Source organism: Dama dama, chromosome 20 (genome assembly GCF_033118175.1).
Source record: "Dama dama isolate Ldn47 chromosome 20, ASM3311817v1, whole genome shotgun sequence".
Lineage (NCBI taxonomy): Eukaryota > Metazoa > Chordata > Mammalia > Artiodactyla > Cervidae > Dama > Dama dama.
Genome location: NC_083700.1, coordinates 45,801,905 through 45,816,164, shown reverse-complemented (window position 1 = coordinate 45,816,164; position 14,260 = coordinate 45,801,905). Strand labels below are relative to the sequence as shown.

The 14,260-nt window shown below is 35.2% G+C and overlaps 1 protein-coding gene across 1 annotated transcript in view; it reads right to left on the bottom strand.

The window, feature by feature from the left end:
* The window catches only part of DPYD (dihydropyrimidine dehydrogenase), an 886,622-nt gene that overhangs the window by 455,130 nt on the left and 417,232 nt on the right, over window positions 1-14,260 (bottom strand). The gene's annotated exons all lie outside the window — the stretch shown is intronic.

The following is a 14,260-nucleotide window of genomic DNA, read 5'->3' as shown; positions in this document are numbered from 1 at the left end:
TTGGAACCAGTCTATTGTTCCATGTCCAGTACTAACTGTTGCTTCCTGACCTACATACAGATTTCTCAGGAGGCAGGTCAGGTGGTCTGGTATGCCCATCTCTTTCAGAATTTTCCACAGTTTGTTGTGATCCACACAGTCAAAGGCTTTGGCATAGTCAATAAAGCAGAAGTAGATGTTTTTCTGGAACTCTCTTGCTTTCTCCATGATCCAACTGATGTTGGCAATTTGATCTCTGGTTCCTCTGCCTTTTCTAAATCCAGCTTGAACATCTGGAATTTCACAGTTCATGTACTGTTGAAGCCTGGCTTGGAGAATTTTGAGTGTTACTTTACTAGTATGTGAGATGAGAGCACAGGTTTTCTCATTTGTAAAATGGGGGAAACTGTTTACTCCAGAGGACTATAACATTAATGCTAAGCCCTTAAAAAGGTATTCAATAAATTAGATTATTTGGAACATGTATTATTTGCAAACCATAAAGAATCTAATTTTGTCCTTTTTATGGATGAAAATAGTAAGGCCAAGATAACACATTGGAGACTTTATTAAATCAGGAATTTCACGTCCATAAATATTAACACACTGTGCTGCCTCAAAGCCATTAATGAGATGATCAAAAGGCAACATGACATTCCCAAAGGTCTGAAGGCAGAATTCATGAGTAATTAAGTCAGAGCTTGAACCCAGGTATCCTGACTTTTAGCCTTCCATTACATCAACTGAACTACATCACTTTATCCAGATTTTTTCTTAATTTTCATTTTATATAGGAGTACAGTTGATTAACAATATTGTGTTAGTTTCAGGTGTGTAGCAAGCTGATTCAGTTTTACATATCCATGTATCTATTCTTTCTCAAATTCTTTTCCCTTTAGGTTGTTACAGAATATTGAAAAGAGTTCCCTGTGCTATACAGTAGGCCTCTGTTGGTTTTCTATTTTAAATATAGTAGTGCACACACATGTCAATCCCAAATTCTGAGCCTTTACATCTTGCATAAGATTCAACTTTAATAAATCATTGAGTGCAGAGAACAAAATTCTAAGTTAAAAATTTCAATTGAGTTTTTTGCAGGTGAATTTTTCCCAAGAAGCTAAAGATTTTTTAGGGCTCTGTTCTACTGTGATTCTGTCCTTAGCACCATACAGCACCAGGCATCAAGGTGTTAGAGATTTGGTCCAGAATTCTTAACACCTATATAGTGCATTTGACCAAGTGACACTGAAGAGGCTAAGTTCTTTTATACAACAGAAGCATACACTGAGATCAGGTTCTATGTGGCATGGATCAGATTTTTCAGAGTTATTTTTCTACCCCTTCTAGAGTTAGCTGCCTGAAGTAGCAATCTACTGCTAGATTGGTAAGGAAATATTGTGTCTTTATGGAGACAATTTCATTTTAAATTACTTTTCAGGTCAAGTGCTGCCATTTAATAAGGCTTGGAACCTTATACAAAGTCAATAAAAGGCATTAAAATTACTTATTAGTCATGGCATTTTCTTCTATCACCAACTGCATAGTTTTGTTTTGATAGCTCCATTAGATATAGATTCATTCCTCATTTTTTTCTTTGATATACTTTTACAACATATAGATGATATAAAAAATAAATCCCTCTTCATACACAAAATCTACACATTATTACAATTGAATTTGTAATAGAAAAGTATCATCTCTGATAATTAATAATTACTTTAAATATTAGCTAGGGAATACACCAAAAATTAACATGAATATACCACCAAAAGGTGTCATTTTTCAATGACAGCAAGCCAATTTAACATTTCTACTTCGCACTGAAAGGGATAAAAATGAGATCACAAGCACTTCTGATTCTTGTTCAGTCTAAAGGTCCAGTCTCCCAGTGAAAAACTGAGCTGAAGTCATCACAATACTGTGATCCTGACCAAGTGGAAAAACTTGGCATGGAAACAGCATTTAGCCATGACACACTTCAATATTATTTTTCGGAGGCTATCACTATCTCAAACTAAATCCATTATGATTTAAAACTGTCTTTTTATTGATATTCATTGTTTTCCAACCTGACAGTGGCCAATGATTTATATCAATTTTCTCTTAACACAGAAATTAAAGAGTTTGAAAAATATCTTAAAGAATGCTTTTCCAATAGGGCTCAAGATTTTAATACAACTGTCACTTGTAAAGCCTTACTTCCTCTCAATTGGAGAGGGTTTAGAGAAGAAGCCAGCTCCCTTGATAAGATCGTTTTTATCTGAAGCAGTGGAAGATTAAAAAAATTAGTATGACATATTGATGATGCTTTTTTATAAGACATTTTTATTCTCTAAGTAGAAAGAACACTGCAGTTGGCTGTCAATCATTAAACCACAAATGAAGTCCTTTGCCTGGCTAGGAGATTTGCAACTATACCAATGCTGGTAAACTAACCACCAAATTATAGCCCTTTTTCCTGCCTCACCCAGATTTCACAGGGGCTGCACACCCAAATAAATGCCTCTTGGCTACCCATTCATCTAACAGCTGGAAAGATGACACTTGACATTTGGAAACTTTCCTGTGAAGATTGCTGCAAGGCTTTCCCATTAGCTTCCTGGTGAGACTGTAAGGTCGAATAAGCTGCCTCAAAACCTGCAAAGGGTAACGGAAATACTCTAATATTAAGCCTGTGCAATTTAAATTTCTAATTCTCAAATCATAGTTCTCAGATATTGTAGAAACCACCAGTATATTTCAGGGCAAAATAATTTCTTTGAAGATGTGGAGTTAAAGTGATATTTTAAGCAATGATGATGCTAAGTCCCTTTTATTTAAAGTTGGCACTGAAGGTCTTCTAAGCAACAGAGACTTGGACATAGATAAGTTCTTCCAAGTTTGTTTTCTAAAATCCCAGACTGTCATATTTTTGGTAACCTTTCATTTTGGTCCAGAGTAGAAATCTTAAACATAAGGCCCCTGTTGTTACCATTCTTTAGGTTTTATTTTCACATCATAGAATACCTATTAGCAATAGCTTTAAAATTCTAATGTCTAACAATACAGGTTTGTTTCAAAAACCACTGATCTAAATATAAAATGAAACTGTAAATACTGCAGTATTAAGAAAATGCTGTGATCTTATAAATCTTTCAAGTGTAAAGACAGGACTTTTTTTCTCTTTAGAAAGGGAACATTTAAAGAGATCCCCAAATCAAAAGTTTTAATAACCTGACTGTTCACTAAAGATATTAGAAACACAAAATCCCTCACATAATCTCAAATCCTAAAAATGGCGAAGGTGAAAGATTTCATTTATTGATATGAATGTACATAATTCAATTAGCTTTATGACAATGATCCTTCCACACTGTGCTCAATTTTGAATTCCCCGTCTACAAAATGCCCTTACAATTTTCTACTCTTGCTTGTTAACTCAGTATTTCCCATGTGAAAGATTGACAAGACTGAATAGGCCTCTCTAAATGTTCAGTCATATGTTCAAATGCAGATAAAATTAATAATATGATGAAAGAAGAAAATGAAACATTTAAAAATATATGCAGAAAGACACTGAAGAAACAGGAGACATGAAAGATATTTGAATCTTGAACTAATCATCATCTGAGGCTGAAATCACTTTTTAAAAGTTAATTTAATGATGCTGAATTTTACCCAATTAGCAACAATCCCCACTGACAGATGGGGATTCCTCAGGATGGACATCTCATGGCCCCAAATCACAAACCAACACAAACACAAACCTAGCTTTCTCAAAACATTCCATCAACAAATCCACCAAGAAGGGTCTCAGCTCACAGAGAAAATCAAATACTTAGCTATGACTGGGAAGATGTCTTTCTCTTCAAACTAAAATCACAACTACCGTGTTGTATTCACTCACTCTACGGTGGGACTATGACATGACTCTCTCTCCTCTAGGTACTGAAATCACAAATTTGCTTCACATAGACTACTAAACTGCCCTGAGATGGTAATGACTTTCTGTCACTCTTGACCTGAGGCAGATCTAAACTACTGCCCAAGAGGTTAAAGACTCTATCTCATTACCAAGCCCATAAGATACCTAGTTCCTTCAACGAGTGATTCCTTTGTGCCTCAATCAAACCAAAACAAAATACACAAAAACCTCAAGTAATAGAGAAGCAGGTCATCAATGAAAGGGATTTATGATAGTTTTGAAGGATGTTATCAACCCATATACTATATACAACTGAGTAGAATCACATTAACTGTGGGAGAACTTCATTAAACCTTCATTCAAATATCATGTGTCACTGAAGGTGCACAACACTGTAGAAAGTTGAGCTGAAAAACACTGTGGATGGAAAGCTAAAACTTAAAAGATACCTGTGTTGTGTGACCTTACAGGATTAGAAAAGGCATTTTACATCTAATATGATGCCAGAATATTCATGTGTGTTTTGTACATATGTTCTAAGAAAATTTCGCCAAAAGAATTAGTTTCGGAAGGGATTGACAAGTTAGAAAGAATGATATAAGAAATAATCATAAATAAAATAACATAACAGTATCAGGCATTTTAACATTAATACTTATTATAGGAATACAGCATATCTAATTAAGGGTAAAATTTGAGAAAGAGAGAGAATAAAACATATTATTTGCGAACATGCATGTAGACAAACTCATGTATATAGAAGGAACACCAAAACTAAACTAATAATAACATTAACTTTTTGTTGTTGAGAATTGACCTCAAATGCTTATTGCCAATAAACAATATCCTGTAACTATTCAACTTCAACTATTCTATAATTTAGTATTTAGTGACCTCTAAATCACTTGTAAACTCAGTAACAAAAACTTTTTTTTTTTAATTTAATCTTTAATGACCCAGTGCCTCCTTCCTTATCCTTTGTAGTTTCTTAGGAATTCTACCTGGAAGAAACCAGGCATTATCTTTTCCATTCCTTGCCTATATAGTTGAAGAAGCTCTACACAAATTCTCTCCCTTATTTGAATTTCTATACATTCTATATTTATCTTTCTACTAATAACTCTTGTCTTCTGTTGTTCAATATTTATCTTTGCACCACTACAACTGCTTTCATAGCAGCAACATATAAATTTAGTGAAATCCTTCCAGTGCAAGTAATAAATATTGTGGTTTTTTTAATATTACATATAAGACAGTAAGGAGAAGGAAATGGCAACCCACTCCAGTATTCTTGCATGGGAAATCCAATGAACAGAGGAGCCTGGAGGGCTATAGTCCATGGGGTCGCAAAAATTTGGACACGACTAAGCAATTAAGCACACACAGACAGACACATATGAGACAGTGATTTTAAAATAGAATTCTGAATCACAGAATGACATGACTAGGGGATCACTCTAATGATGTAATAAAACTGTGAGTTTTGAGATTATAGCTTCCATATGTTTAGATTGTTTCATTTAATATCATGTCTCGTGTCTATAGGGCTTCTCTTATGGCTCAGAGGTAAAGAATCCACCTGCAAACCAGGAGGCATAGCTTCAGTCCCTGTGACTGGAAGATCACCTGGAGGAGGAAATGACTACCAACTCCAGCATTCTTGCTGAAAAATCTCATGGACAGAGGAGTCTGGCAGGCTACAGACCAAGGGGTCACAGAGTCAGACACGGTTAAGCACGCACACACACAGCTCATGTTTATAAGATTGTTTTCTGAGAACTACCATGAATACTTTAAGGAATGATCTTCTGATCCAGGGTTAGATTTAGAACTTAGCTTGTATTCTATGTCCAATTTCTCCGAGAAGAACATAGCTCATAATGAGATATCATATAGCCTTTTCCCTCCTCTACTTTTTGTGACTACATTTTTGTTTGTATGTTAATACTAGAAGAAAGCAAGTGCTGAATCTTCTGAATGACTGCCTTTTTGTAAATAATGTTTGGTATTAACTCTTCTCTTTGGTAAAGTAGGATCTTAAGCACATTTTACACTCTTTATGAAGCTGGTTTTGCCAAACAGATTCATTGAACTAGTTTCTTCTCTCCTTTTCCTCTCTGAGACATACAAAGGAAGGCCACGGAGTCCTAATTTTGTAATGGGAGGGGTACCCCTATACTCCTATGAACCTTCTACTCTATCCATTAAGTTGTGTGCTTATTGAGTTGTATGTTTCTTATCCCATTTGTGTTGGCTCTAAGTATAAATAAAAATTACATAAATTGATGAGCTGTATGAATGTGAAAAGAAAGTGGGTTGATTCTGTTTCAAAGGTATGATAAAAAGGTGAGATACTAAAAAACAGTAGCTGTCAAATTAGGTGTGAGAGAAAGAACTGAAATGACTTCAAGGCAATTATAGAGATTCAGAAAATTGCTCTGTATGTTCCTTGAAAATGTTGCTCCATTAAAAAAAAAAAAGGAAGTTGTAGACAATATATTATAGATAGGTATACAGAAGAAATATGTTAGAACTCCAGAGACTAGACTGAAAAAATCCTGGCCCTGCTTGCTTTTTTAATAGAAATGAAAATGAGAAAATATCTAAATGCTTTAAAATAAAATGATATGCTTAAAGTATGTGTATATTTTTCTTATATATTCCCATTTTAACTTTTTTGGATTAACTGACAAATTGGTGATTATTGTGTCATAGGACAAGACAACATTTTTATACTGTTGTGTTTTTAAATAAATGTTCTGGATTTAACCAATTTACCATTAATAAATTTTCTAAATTTACCTATATAATTGTCTAATTTTTATCCCAATTAATAATTAAATGGTCTTTAATCATACTAATTAATTGTCCCTTATTTTCTTTCTCTGGAAAGTTCAAATTACTAGAATTTTTCATCAACTTATTCATTCTGCTTAAGGTATGTTTTTAATAAGAATTAAGTTATACAAAGACTACAGCCTCTAATCACAATCTTCTAATTTCAGTTTCAAACTACAGAGGAACTCTCAGGAGAAGTTCTATTGCATTATTTTATTTTTAAATTTTAACACACACAGTGGGGGAAGATATTAACATCAAGGACCGCTGTTAATTGGCAAGAAAACTAACATTTCAGAGTTGAAAAGTACCAGTGAAGTAGTTTGGTATAAGGGAACAGACACTTGTGTGTTCGAATTCTGGCTTCATTTCTAACAGGATACTGACCTTGAAGATTTATCATTTAAGATTTTACTTTTACCAACTATGAAACACAGATAATGACTCCTGTTTAACAGGGTCATTTAATCCAAAAATGCACAATTTATGATAGATGCTAGGTTGCATCAAACAACTGTGTGCTAGGTTGCTTCAGCTGTGTCCAACTCTTTGCAACCCTATGGACTCTATAGCCTGCCAGACTCCTCTGTCCATAAGACTCTCCAGGCAGGAATTCTGGAATGGGTTGCCATGTCATCCTACAGGGGATCTTCCTGGCCCAGGGATCAAATCCCCATATCTTATGTCTCCTGCACTGACAGTCAGGTTCTTTACCACTAGCACCACCTGGGAAGCCCAGATACTAAAGAATTAGCTGTTGTTATTTCAACGTTTGACAAATGAATAAAAAGGTATGTTTCAAAGAGGATAAAAATCGGGGACTACTTCTATGGAGAGTCTTCTCACCAAAGTCTAGCCAACATTGACTTGACTACATTAGCATTTACTAGCTGCAGTAAATTTAGCTTTCCATTATGTCATACATATTTTTCTCTAATTATTTTGCATGGATAAAATAACTGAATTCAAATAACATCATAAGCTCCTTTAGAGAAGAAAGGCTGATGGGTTAATGTGGTTAATTTTCTTTTTCTCTAGCACAGAACTTTTTATCTATCCATCTGTGAACATACATACACACATGTATACAGACACAAACATACACATATACACATTAGTTAAATAAATAAAGCGATTAGAAAGATATACGTAGAAGTATAAATTTTAAATTTCATAGACTTTGTTTACCTGCAGTCATTCTTTCAGTTACATACTCTTTCTTTGACTACACTGTCAAAATTATCTTAGTCAGTATTCTTACTTAAGTGTAAGAAGAAATCTTAAATATGCCTGGACTCCACTAACATAGTATTTCAAACAAGTAAGGTGAAGTCATATTGGATCACATTAGTATACAGTCAACGAAGAGTAAGTTTAATATTCTAAAATAATGACTTACAAGGGGCGGGGAGAATGTTGACAAAATGAAAAATATTCCTCTCCTTGTTAATTCTAGATCTGACACTAGCACTTTTTTATTTAAACAATTTCTACCACATTTCTGCCCCACTGCATACATCAAATTAAATTCCCAAGCTGGGCATTCTCATCATTTTCTAACCCCAGTATTATAACAGATCCTTTCTCCTATTTTTCTTATATATTCTCCATGTTCAGGGTCTCCACTAGCCCAGACAGCCTTTTGAGCTGCTGCACAGGGGCAAGGCTTACGGAGCAGGCAGAAAACACCTTTGTGAGAATTCGAGGAAGACACTCTTGCTCTTGAATAGAAGCAGCACAATAAAAGGTACCATTGTTCAGTGAGTGCAGCTCGGTCTGGATTTCAGCCAACTGGTACCCTTGTTTGGGTACCCCTTGCACAGTGAGGAAGCTATGCAATCTTATCCAGCAGTGTTCTTTAAGTTCCAGCAATTCAAATCACTCAATATTCTTCCAGTTTTTCTTATCTTCCCTGTTTACTTATATCTTGATTTTTATGAAGTCTGCTGACTCCATATCCTGATACCTACAGCCAGACAGAATCAATCATCATCTCTTCCATACATCCTTGCGCCTTTACACTTAATATTATTGCATTTGCTATTTTGTATTATACGTATGTTTACATAACTATTCTTAAAGCACCATTAAAAAAATATTCTATATTGGATGAATGAATGAATCCATGCAAGAATGACTACATTGAGAGACAGATGGATGCAAATGGATAAATAAGTCAATTACTAGATAAAAATCTCTTATCATTATCTGAAATAGTCTCTTTCAATCTTCATCTATTAAAATACTATACTTTCACATTCTATTCAAATCTCCAATTTTATAACTTTTCTTGATACCATTTTAATTGTTCACAGGGAACAATCTCTACTAACTTACAAATAAGTATGTATTATTTTACTAAGAGTTTTCCATAAATTCTCTCCTGTATTCTTCCCTGAAATCCAATAGGGTAGCACTTTACCATTTCTCCTTTATTAATTACTATTAATAATTTATTGATATTGATATTAATAATTATCAATATTAATTCATTAATAATTCATTTGTTTTCTCCTAAGAAACCCACGTCTTGGAACAATGACATGATTTTACCAAAGTCATACAGTTTGAAACTGCTAGAATGGGATTTGAAATCTGGTCTGTTCAATCCAGAACCCAAAAGTCTAACGACTCTTTATACTTCCCCTCATTTATTCACTTTGATACCTTCCCAAAGTCAAGTGTTAGACCAAGGGCTGATACTCAATAGGTGGTAATTGATTAAATTAACTAATAAAATATAAGTAAAGATCATTTCAGATAACTATGAGAATACTAAAATCTCAACATGGGTGTCTTTAATAACCATATTTATCTAAAAAAGTATATTACAAAGAAATTCTATCCAATTGCAATGACTGTATGCATAAAATAAGACTATAATATACATACAATTTTTTTTTTTAAAAATCCATTATCCAGTGTTACAGTTTTCCCTAAACAAAGCATAATATAAGAAAAGGTATTACAAGCTTTCATTCATAAATATACTTCAGGCATTATAGAAAGCTTTCTAAATGAATACTACAATTCTTACATTCATAAGAAAACACTATTTACAGTGCTAATTAATTATATAACAAATTTTTAGTTCTCTTAACTCTTGTTTAAGTTCCTTTAAAATCAATTATCACTACATATTTTTTCTATTTAATGAATGAATATATTTTTTATTTTGAGGATATATTAGTAAATAGCACATCACTGGCTAGTGCAGCATCAGACCAGTAAGAAGACTCTAATCAGGGAAATACAAGATGCTAAAGAACACACCAGGAGGAATCTGTTCCTGGAAGAGGAGGAGGAAGCAAAACCTGAAGGGAAAGAGGGATGCAGACTTGTGAAACGTCTGGAGTTGGGAAAGGACTGGATGTAGGAGAAATCTTGATGTTTCATGAAGAAACAACCAATTCATGAAATTCAAATTGGTTTCATGAGCTAAGGAGTATAAAGAGGAATATGGGCTTCCCAGGTGGCTTAGTGGTAAAGAACCCACTGGCCAATTCAAGAGACTCAGAAGACATGAGTTTGACCCCTGGATTGGGAAGATACCCTGGAGGAGGGGATGGCAACGCACTCCAGTATTCTTGCCTGGAGAATCCCATGGACAGAGGAACCTGGCGGGCTACAGTCCATGGGGTCCACAAAGAATCTGATACTACTGAGTGATTGAACACACAAAGAGGAGTATACTCCACTTGAGTATAAAAAGGAGCCTCGTTTTAACTGAAGAACCTGTATTCTAGAAAGAAAACTCTGGCTTCAGTATAGGGGGCCTTGAATTTGACAGGAGGAAATTGGAGACAATTTTAAGAGGTGACAGAGGCCAGAACTAAGATACCGACAGTATAGAAAGAAAAATTCTACTTCGTCTGTATATTCCTTTTTAGTCTCATAATTGCTTAGTACTTTGTATCCCGCACCATCGCAGAAAGATGGAAGTGTTAACCTGACAGAGATTTTACCTACCTTGCATTTAACTCTGAATTAAAGTGCCATTCAATACTTTGTTTGACTGATCTGAATCCTGCAGCCAAATCCAAAATGCTTACTGGTCACTAATTTTTAACTTTTATACATTAAAAACTATCAATCATAGAAATTATATATATGTATATATATTTAAATCACATGCACTTTTTTTCATCGTACTTAAGAGTCTATATCTTTCATGAGTAAGTGGAAACTAAGTAAAATGACTGTTCATTTCTATCAGTTAACATTTATCAGATTTAGGAAAGTAGAAAGATAACAATGAATTAAAAAATACTCTTAAGAATCCCTCTGAATGATAATTGTGAAGCACCACAAAACCACCACCTCCATAAAGTATAGTAAATATTTTCTATGTCTTTATCTTAAAAGCTATAAATGGATTTAAATATACAGAAAACAATAACACAAACCATTCTCCACTTGCCTGTGTTCAATTTTACCTTTTCAAATCTCTTTAGCATTGCTGCCTTCCCATCATTTTCACTTCTGCAAACTGAATTCACATCTTCACTAGGTTTTTTACTGGCCTAGCACAAAAGCTTTTTCTCCCGAGTCCACTTTCATTTCTTCAAGGAGCTAACAGACTGGTCAGTGACACGTCTGGTCAACCAAAAATTGTATTTCACACAAAAAATAAGGAAATTAAAATAAGTGCATAAAAGTCTTTATAGGGATCGAATTGACCAGGTATATATAAGAGAGGGAAGAAAAGAAAATTTAAATAAGTAGCTCATAAATAATTGTGCTGTTTTATGAGAAAAATATATGTATAAGCACACTAGTATAACTCTTTCAACTGTGTTTTCTTAAGAAATAAATCTATTCTGAGATTATGCTGGTTCCTACTTTTCTCATGAAGCAGCCTGTTATAAATGAAAGTAAATATTATAATTTCATGTGTTTAAATGTCTATTTTAGTGCTGTTACTCAGCAAAATAAGAAGTCATTGACTGTATATTGGTTTCCAAATTGACTTTGAAAGTTTTATTAGCTTCAGGAATCCAGAGTCTCTTTGCTTTCTGCCAAAAAGCAAAAGAAAATGGCAGAAAGCACAGAGGAACTAAAGAGCCTCTAGATGAAAGTGAAAGAGGAGAGTGAAAAAGCTGGTTTAAAACTCAACATTCAAAAAACTAAGATCATGGCATCCAGTCCCATCACTTCATCTGCCATTTCATGGCAAATGTTTTCCCCATGTTTTATGGGGAAACAGTGACAGACTTTATTTTCTTGGGCTCCAAAATCACTATAGATGGTGAAATTAAAAGATGCATGCTCCTTGGAAGAAAAGCTATGGCAAACCTAGATAGCATATTAAAAAGTAGAGACACTATTTTACTGACAAAGGTCTGTATAGTCAAAGCTATGTTTTTTCCAGTAATCATATATTGATGTGAGAGTCGAACCATTAAGAAAGCTGAGCATCTAAGAATTGATGCTTTTGAACTGTGGTGTTGGAGAAGACTCTTGAGTGTCCCATGGGCAGCTAGGAGATCCAACCAGTCAAGCCTAAAGGAAATCAGTCCTGATTATGGACTGATGTTGAAGCTGGAACTCCAATACTTTGTCCACCTGATGAGAAGAACTGATTCATTGGGAAAGACCCTGATGCTGGGAAAGACTGAAGGCAGGAGAGAAGGGGATGACAGGGGATGAGATGGTTGGATGACATCACTGACTCAATGGACGTGAGTTTGAGCACGTTCTGGGACTTGGTGATGGACAGGGAAAGTAGGCATGCTGTAGTCCATTGGGTCGCAAAGAGATATTACTGAGTGACTGAACTGAACTGAATCCAGAGTCTGAGGACCACTGATGTAGAGGATTTGACTCTAGGAATCAGAAATTTTAAATACGGAAAGTAAAACAAGTTTAGGAGATTGTGTTTGGTTTAAAAGCAGTGAGTTTGAAGTGTAGGTAAATATATATACACAAGTGGAGTAGTGAATTTGAAATGTGTTTTAGACAAGTGAAAATATTCAGCAGCCAGTGAGACCAGGGACAGAATTTCCTACTGTAGATACACAGTAGGAAGTTAAGCACGTGGGTGCCCTGGGAGAATACTATGAATATAAGAAGAGAAGAATGAGGAAATACAAAAAGGGTGATAGGTTTGGGGACAGAAAAAGCAAAAAAGAGCCAAAGCAGGAGTCCATCCTCAGTAGTTGTCATGAACTGTTCCTTCTATGTGTTTCCAAGGTCATGGAGACACTCCAAAATACAGATGCTGCAGAGCCTGCAGTTGAAACCACCACTGATGCGTCACCTTTGTGTTCCCATATTTCCATATGTTAAAACTCCATTCCTTTTCCCCCTTTCTTCCTAGCCTAAACTCATGATTTATGACAGATTTGGAAGAATTCTTAATTTAGATTTATCATCTCCCCAAAACACTGCACAGCTTCCCCAGTGGCTCAGTGGTAAAGAATCTGCCAGCAATGCAGGAGACATAAGAGACGCAGGTTCTATCCCTAGGTTGGGAAGATCGCCTGGAGGAGGGCATGACAATTCACTCCAGCATTCTTGCCTAGAGAATCCCATGGACAGAGGAGCTTGGCAGGCTACAGTCCATAAGATCTCAAAGAGTCAGACACAACTGAAGGGACTTAGCATGCATGTATGCAAAAACACTGCTTCCTAAATCACACTTTTGTCTGAGTGCACAGCCAGTAGGGTTTACAACAATAACTAGACCTTTATATTTCTGGGACAACACACTCTAGGCCACATCCTGGGATCTCAAGCTCCATTACTCAGAGATGCCAAAGTGAGGTGAGAGTGAAAATGAAAGTGAGTCACTCAGTCGTATCCAACTCTTTGCGACCCCATGGACTATACAGTCCATGGAGTTCTCCAGGCCAGAATACTGGAGTGGGTAGCCATTCCCTTCTCCAGGGGATCTTCCCAACCCAGGAATCGAACCTAGGTCTCCTGCATGGCAGGCAGATTCTTTTACCAGCTGAGCCACAAGGGAGATGAGAGTACGTAGGTTAACTGAACATAAAAATATGATGTAATCAGTACCAAGTCCAAGCCCTACCTAGAAAGTGAATTACAGAAAGAGTAGGAGAACAATCAGAACAGACTAAATAGTCAGGACAAAGAGGAAGAAAAATATTCAAGGAAACATTAAAGACAAAGTAAATCCTGTTAGCATGTAAGAAACCAAAGAAACCAAGAGGAGGCAGGCAGGAATTATATTTTGAATTTAGAGTCATTCCTGAATAGGAAAGAATTTGTAAAATTTTACTTACAAAAACAAACTTTTCCAGAAACATTTTCTGTAAATTAGGTCACTGTGTCTGCACTTAGTTAAAACATAGAGCAAGAGAAGACAGCATTTCATCAAAAAGTAAGACAACTGAAACCTAATAGCTATGGCTTTTTATCCAATAGACCACAAAGTTACTGTAGCAGAGTAGTTTATTTTACATTTTATCATTTTTACATTCTGCTTATGTATCACAAAACTTAACAGTGAAAGACACTAGAATGCATATTGATAAAATACTTGTTTTCTTTTCAATTAGGTGCATATAATTCAGG